The sequence below is a fragment of the Schistocerca americana genome, unplaced genomic scaffold, assembly GCF_021461395.2.
Source record: "Schistocerca americana isolate TAMUIC-IGC-003095 unplaced genomic scaffold, iqSchAmer2.1 HiC_scaffold_179, whole genome shotgun sequence".
NCBI classification, from domain to species: Eukaryota; Metazoa; Arthropoda; class Insecta; order Orthoptera; family Acrididae; genus Schistocerca; species Schistocerca americana.
In genome coordinates, this window is record NW_025725883.1 from 45001 (window position 1) to 52500 (window position 7500).

General features: G+C 51.6%; 1 non-coding gene across 1 annotated transcript in view; it reads left to right on the forward strand.

Moving 5' to 3' along the window:
* The first annotated feature begins 5831 nt into the window (after positions 1–5831).
* Positions 5832–7500, forward strand: part of LOC124572250 — a 1910-nt gene continuing 241 nt past the window's right edge. The window contains exon 1 of the ribosomal RNA XR_006972003.1: positions 5832–7500. This exon is cut by the window's right edge and continues 241 nt beyond it. This is a non-coding gene — a ribosomal RNA (small subunit ribosomal RNA).

The window sequence follows — 7500 nt, forward strand, 5'->3', positions numbered from 1 at the left end:
ACTACGCCAACCATGCCGGCAAAACAGTATCGCCATCTATGAAAATACGGCGAAACCACATGCAATACCTCCATCTATGCGAATCTGACAACACTACGTCCGCCATGTCGAGCGCACCACAAAACACAGCGCCATCTGTAGGTCTCCCGCGGCATGACGTCCTGCAACGACGATACCGCCATCTATGAGACGCCAAGCCGACCAAGACATCGATGGGCCCACAGTGCCCATCATTCGACCCCACCCACAAAGCCTGCGTCCTCTGTCGACCACAGCACCCCAACGCCAGCGCCTCTGCCGCACGAAATCGTGGACCGGCAATCACTCCACCTGCGCCCCACTCCAACCGCCCAACTCGCAACTCCAGCGGATGAACGGCGGACCTTTCCCGCAGTCGCAATGTGCAATCCACCCCTATAACATGCGTTTCATGAAGAGGTACGTCCAATATGCGACATTCCCGCTGTCCCTATACATGAGCTGCGAGCTGTACCAGTTACGAGCTAGAGACGCGATCGCGTTGCTCTCTGTACGAATGCCGATGCTGAGCGGTCAGCTAGGAGGCGCTCCATCCATGTCGGTACCGGTGAGCGTTGCACTCGCAGTCGCAAAAACGTACGGCAAGTATATTACTCGGAAGAGTCAATGACAGTCCACGCCCCCCTGCGTGGGAAGAGTCTTTCTAGGCCATGACCCACCGGAAGGGCGCAGCGTCCCCCACCCCAGACATGTGACGTCACACCATCGGTATTGACGACTAGACTGATTCCTTATAATCATTTGCCATACACCGGTGGAAGCTGCCGAGACGAGTAACTACATAGCGGGCTCGCCGTGTCACTAATGTACAGAGATACAACAGTTTCGACTGGAACCGGATTAAACGTATACACGGCGCTGATTAGTAATAGATAGAGCCATCAGAATACAGATAATGTATACAACTGTCCGTATACATGCTGAAAGACTCTGCTCACAATCACAACCACACGTCAGCCACACACCCTTATCACGCACTACTCTCTGCCTGTAACACGCACACAGACAATATGTAAGCACCAGCATGGAACAACACCCAGTGCATCCTCTCCGCCACATTAGACAATCCACACTGTCATAACCAGACTGGGAGGTCCACTCAGAAAACAGAATATCCCACCCACCCGACAACCACCATTGCTCAGCCAAGCCACCAACACCCACACATGTCCTACACAGGGGTGCACCCAACATCACAATACTGCCTCCTCTCACAGCACACAAACAATGGCAGGAATGAAAGACACAGGTCTGCCACAAGCATGGAATGAGAGCGCCGCCTGTCATGAGCCAAAGGTGCATCCTGACGTGGCAAATCAGATGATGCCGCAGGCATCCACTTACTATAATCACAATCAACAAACCGGCCGCCCCGCCCCCCATTAAACCTTTCCTTACAACAATGTGTACCTTAACCTAACCTATATCGTACCGTAACCTAACCTATATCGTACCGTAACCTAACCTATATCGTACCGTAACCTAACCTATATCGTACCGTAACCTAACCTATATCGTACCGTAACCTAACCTATATCGTACCGTAACCTAACCTATATCGTACCGTAACCTAACCTATATCGTACCGTAACCTAACCTATATCGTACCGTAACCTAACCTATATCGTACCGTAACCTAACCTATATCGTACCGTAACCTAACCTATATCGTACCGTAACCTAACCTATATCGTACCGTAACCTAACCTATATCGTACCGTAACCTAACCTATATCGTACCGTAACCTAACCTATGTCGTACCGTAACCTAACCTATGTCGTACCGTAACCTAACCTATGTCGTACCGTAACCTAACCTATGTCGTACCGTAACCTAACCTATGTCGTACCGTAACCTAACCTATGTCGTACCGTAACCTAACCTATGTCGTACCGTAACCTAACCTATGTCGTACCGTAACCTAACCTATGTCGTACCGTAACCTAACCTATGTCGTACCGTAACCTAACCTATGTCGTACCGTAACCTAACCTATGTCGTACCGTAACCTAACCTATGTCGTACCGTAACCTAACCTATGTCGTACCGTAACCTAACCTATGTCGTACCGTAACCTAACCTATGTCGTACCGTAACCTAACCTATGTCGTACCGTAACCTAACCTATGTCGTACCGTAACCTAACCTATGTCGTACCGTAACCTAACCTATGTCGTACCGTAACCTAACCTATGTCGTACCGTAACCTAACCTATGTCGTACCGTAACCTAACCTATGTCGTACCGTAACCTAACCTATGTCGTACCTTAACCTAACCTATGTCGTACCTTAACCTAACCTATGTCGTACCTTAACCTAACCTATGTCGTACCTTAACCTAACCTATGTCGTACCTTAACCTAACCTGTATTGCGCCTTAACCTAACCTGTATTGCGCCTTAACCTAACCTGTATTGCGCCTTAACCTAACCTGTATTGCGCCTTAACCTAACCTGTATTGCGCCTTAACCTAACCTGTATTGCGCCTTAACCTAACCTGTATTGCGCCTTAACCTAACCTGTATTGCGCCTTAACCTAACCTGTATTGCGCCTTAACCTAACCTGTATTGCGCCTTAACCTAACCTGTATTGCGCCTTAACCTAACCTGTATTGCGCCTTAACCTAACCTGTATTGCGCCTTAACCTAACCTGTATTGCGCCTTAACCTAACCTGTATTGCGCCTTAACCTAACCTGTATTGCGCCTTAACCTAACCTGTATTGCGCCTTAACCTAACCTGTATTGCGCCTTAACCTAACCTGTATTGCGCCTTAACCTAACCTGTATTGCGCCTTAACCTAACCTGTATGGCGCCTTAACCTAACCTGTATGGCGCCTTAACGTAACCTGTATTGCGCCTTAACGTAACCTATATTGCGCCTTAACGTAACCTATATTGCGCCTTAACCTAACCTATATTGCGCCTTAACGTAACCTATATTGCGCCTTAACGTAACCTATATTGCGCCTTAACCTAACCTATATTGCGCCTTAACCTAACCTATATTGCGCCTTAACCTAACCTATATTGCGCCTTAACCTAACCTATATTGCGCCTTAACCTAACCTATATTGCGCCTTAACCTAACCTATATTGCGCCTTAACGTAACCTATATTGCGCCTTAACCTAACCTATATTGCGCCTTAACCTAACCTATATTGCGCCTTAACCTAACCTATATTGCGCCTTAACGTAACCTATATTGCGCCTTAACGTAACCTATATTGCGCCTTAACGTAACCTATATTGCGCCTTAACCTAACCTATATTGCGCCTTAACCTAACCTATATTGCGCCTTAACCTAACCTATATTGCGCCTTAACCTAACCTATATTGCGCCTTAACGTAACCTATATTGCGCCTTAACGTAACCTATATTGCGCCTTAACGTAACCTATATTGCGCCTTAACGTAACCTATATTGCGCCTTAACGTAACCTATATTGCGCCTTAACGTAACCTATATTGCGCCTTAACGTAACCTATATTGCGCCTTAACGTAACCTATATTGCGCCTTAACCTAACCTATATTGCGCCTTAACGTAACCTATATTGCGCCTTAATGTAACCTATATTGCGCCTTAATGTAACCTATATTGCGCCTTAATGTAACCTATATTGCGCCTTAATGTAACCTACGTTGCGCCTTAACGTAACCTACGTTGCGCCTTAACGTAACCTACGTTGCGCCTTAACGTAACCTACGTTGCGCCTTAACGTAACCTACGTTGCGCCTTAACGTAACCTACGTTGCGCCGTAACGTAACCCACGTTGCGCCGTAACGCAACCCACGTTGCGCCGTAACGTAACCCACGTTGCGCCGTAACGTAACACACGTTGGGCCTTAACCCAACACACGTTGGGCCTTAACCCAACACACGTTGGGCCTTAACCCAACACACGTTGGGCCTTAACCCAACACACGTTGGGCCTTAACCCAACACACGTTGGGCCTTAACCCAACACACGTTGGGCCTTAACCCAACACACGTTGGGCCTTAACCCAACACACGTTGGGCCTTAACCCAACACACGTTGGGCCTTAACCCAACACACGTTGGGCCTTAACCTGCTCTGTAATTGTCATACGACGCGTTAAATTAGTGTAGTGTTGCCTAACTGCAACCCCCGCAATATAGTTTGCTACTCGCACTGCCCGGTCCCCAGTGTATCGCTTCATGTTAAACACCTTGCAGCTATACACTGTAATGTGGATGGCAGCAGGACGTACATGCTCAATGCCCTTTGCAGTTGTTCATTGGCATTTGCAGTTGTTCATTGGCATTTGCATGGCGAAGCACTTAGCCTACGCTGTGGTACGGCCTGTGTCAACTGTCCGCTGATGTTGTACGTCCAAATCACACACTGTACTGCACATTGGTCCTCATGTACTGAATGATACATCGTGGTACATGTGACCGTACAACGACTGCGCCAACAACGGCGAACCATGCGGTCCAAATGTTGTGCACTCAGCTACGTGTCGTCTCCCTATAAGAGCTGGATTGCAGTGTGGTATGCCCTGGATGGCGATCAGCATGAGCCGTCTGTTGATGTAGTGGCGCGTGTTGTCAGACGTAGTCGTCTCTTCTCACACACCGTGATAGCATGGTGCACTGCGTTCCACATCTGCGACATGCGACAGAGGCCGGTTGACAGTCGTTCGCGCAATGGACATCGCATACGTACGGGGGCCACCTTCCACGTGTTCGCGAAGCGTGCACATGTTGTTGCGTGTATGTGGGCAGACATAGTGTGTCGTGACACCTGACACAGGCATGCAACAATCGTTGAATTTGCAAATGGCGATGGACGCCTACGTTTGCTGGTGACGTTACGCAAATGAACAACTGGTAAACCGTTGTGGTGCGGTTGTTCTCGCTAGAGGTGAATCAGTGATGGCGACGATCGGTTGAGCTACCAACCGGTTGTTCCAGCGATACCCACCATGCCCACGAACGTGAATGGCATCTGGGTGTGAAGCGATACGCGGCGGTGGCTGGGTGGGACCGTCCCCGGCCGGTGAGGGGGGGCCTCCCGGCGTGCTGGCCGCGCGGTGCGTGGGCGCACGCGCTACAGCCGGCTGGTGGGGGCGGCCAGTGGCAGGCGCGCCGGCCGACGGAGGCGGCAGGCGGCGCAGCTGCGCGCCGGCGCACCCTGCACGCGGCGCCGTGCGGCCAAAGTAGGTCCTCGCGGGCCCGGTGCGAAGCGCGGTGGACATCTGCAGTGTGCTGGTCCGATTGAGGACTGTGTGCGCTGAGGATGCGCCGCCGCCCGGCGCTCGGCGCCGCGACGCCGTCTGCTGCTCGGTCGCCTCTGCGGTTCTCGCAGGTGGTTTGTATCGCAGCTGTGCGGACGTGTTGGCGCGTGCGCTGTGCTGGGAGAGTTCGCTTCGGCACCCAAGTGGGGCTTTTGTCCTTCTGTGGCGCTGGCGTTGGAGCTGCCGGTCACCGTAGGTGGCGCGTGTTGTCTCCCGCCGGCAATGCCACGACAGCACGCTCCCGGGCCTCTGTCGGCAGCGGCAAGCTCAGTTGGGAGCACGGGTGGTCGCACCTAAAGCGTCTACTCGCCAAACTCCGGGCGATTGCGCCTCTCTCGAACCCGACCAAGTACTTAGGACGGCGCTGCGCGCCGCCGGGACCTGAGAGGGTTTCGAGGTGTATGGTGCAGGGGAGCTCAGCCTCCTCCTGTTTGCAGAATAATTGAGCGGACGCTTGCGTGTTCGCGCGGGCCCCCGGGACACACTCCCGGGCGGCCGGCTGCTCAGCTCTAGTTGACGCAGCTCCCTGGTTGATCCTGCCAGTAGTCATATGCTTGTCTCAAAGATTAAGCCATGCATGTCTCAGTACAAGCCGCATTAAGGTGAAACCGCGAATGGCTCATTAAATCAGTTATGGTTCCTTAGATCGTACCCACGTTACTTGGATAACTGTGGTAATTCTAGAGCTAATACATGCAAACAGAGTCCCGACCAGAGATGGAAGGGACGCTTTTATTAGATCAAAACCAATCGGTCGGCTCGTCCGGTCCGTTTGCCTTGGTGACTCTGAATAACTTTGGGCTGATCGCACGGTCCTCGTACCGGCGACGCATCTTTCAAATGTCTGCCTTATCAACTGTCGATGGTAGGTTCTGCGCCTACCATGGTTGTAACGGGTAACGGGGAATCAGGGTTCGATTCCGGAGAGGGAGCCTGAGAAACGGCTACCACATCCAAGGAAGGCAGCAGGCGCGCAAATTACCCACTCCCGGCACGGGGAGGTAGTGACGAAAAATAACGATACGGGACTCATCCGAGGCCCCGTAATCGGAATGAGTACACTTTAAATCCTTTAACGAGTATCTATTGGAGGGCAAGTCTGGTGCCAGCAGCCGCGGTAATTCCAGCTCCAATAGCGTATATTAAAGTTGTTGCGGTTAAAAAGCTCGTAGTTGGATTTGTGTCCCACGCTGTTGGTTCACCGCCCGTCGGTGTTTAACTGGCATGTATCGTGGGACGTCCTGCCGGTGGGGCGAGCTGAAGGCGTGCGACGCGCCTCGTGCGTGCTCGTGCGTCCCGAGGCGGACCCCGTTGCAATCCTACCAGGGTGCTCTTGAGTGAGTGTCTCGGTGGGCCGGCACGTTTACTTTGAACAAATTAGAGTGCTTAAAGCAGGCAAGCCCGCCTGAATACTGTGTGCATGGAATAATGGAATAGGACCTCGGTTCTATTTTGTTGGTTTTCGGAACCCGAGGTAATGATTAATAGGGACAGGCGGGGGCATTCGTATTGCGACGTTAGAGGTGAAATTCTTGGATCGTCGCAAGACGAACAGAAGCGAAAGCATTTGCCAAGTATGTTTTCATTAATCAAGAACGAAAGTTAGAGGTTCGAAGGCGATCAGATACCGCCCTAGTTCTAACCATAAACGATGCCAGCCAGCGATCCGCCGCAGTTCCTCCGATGACTCGGCGGGCAGCCTCCGGGAAACCAAAGCTTTTGGGTTCCGGGGGAAGTATGGTTGCAAAGCTGAAACTTAAAGGAATTGACGGAAGGGCACCACCAGGAGTGGAGCCTGCGGCTTAATTTGACTCAACACGGGAAACCTCACCAGGCCCGGACACCGGAAGGATTGACAGATTGATAGCTCTTTCTTGATTCGGTGGGTGGTGGTGCATGGCCGTTCTTAGTTGGTGGAGCGATTTGTCTGGTTAATTCCGATAACGAACGAGACTCTAGCCTGCTAACTAGTCGCGTGACATCCTTCGTGCTGTCAGCGATTACTTTTCTTCTTAGAGGGACAGGCGGCTTCTAGCCGCACGAGATTGAGCAATAACAGGTCTGTGATGCCCTTAGATGTTCTGGGCCGCACGCGCGCTACACTGAAGGAATCAGCGTGTCTTCCTAGGCCGAAAGGTCGGGGTAACCCGCTGAACCTCCTTCGTGCTAGGGATTGGGGCTTGCAATTGTTC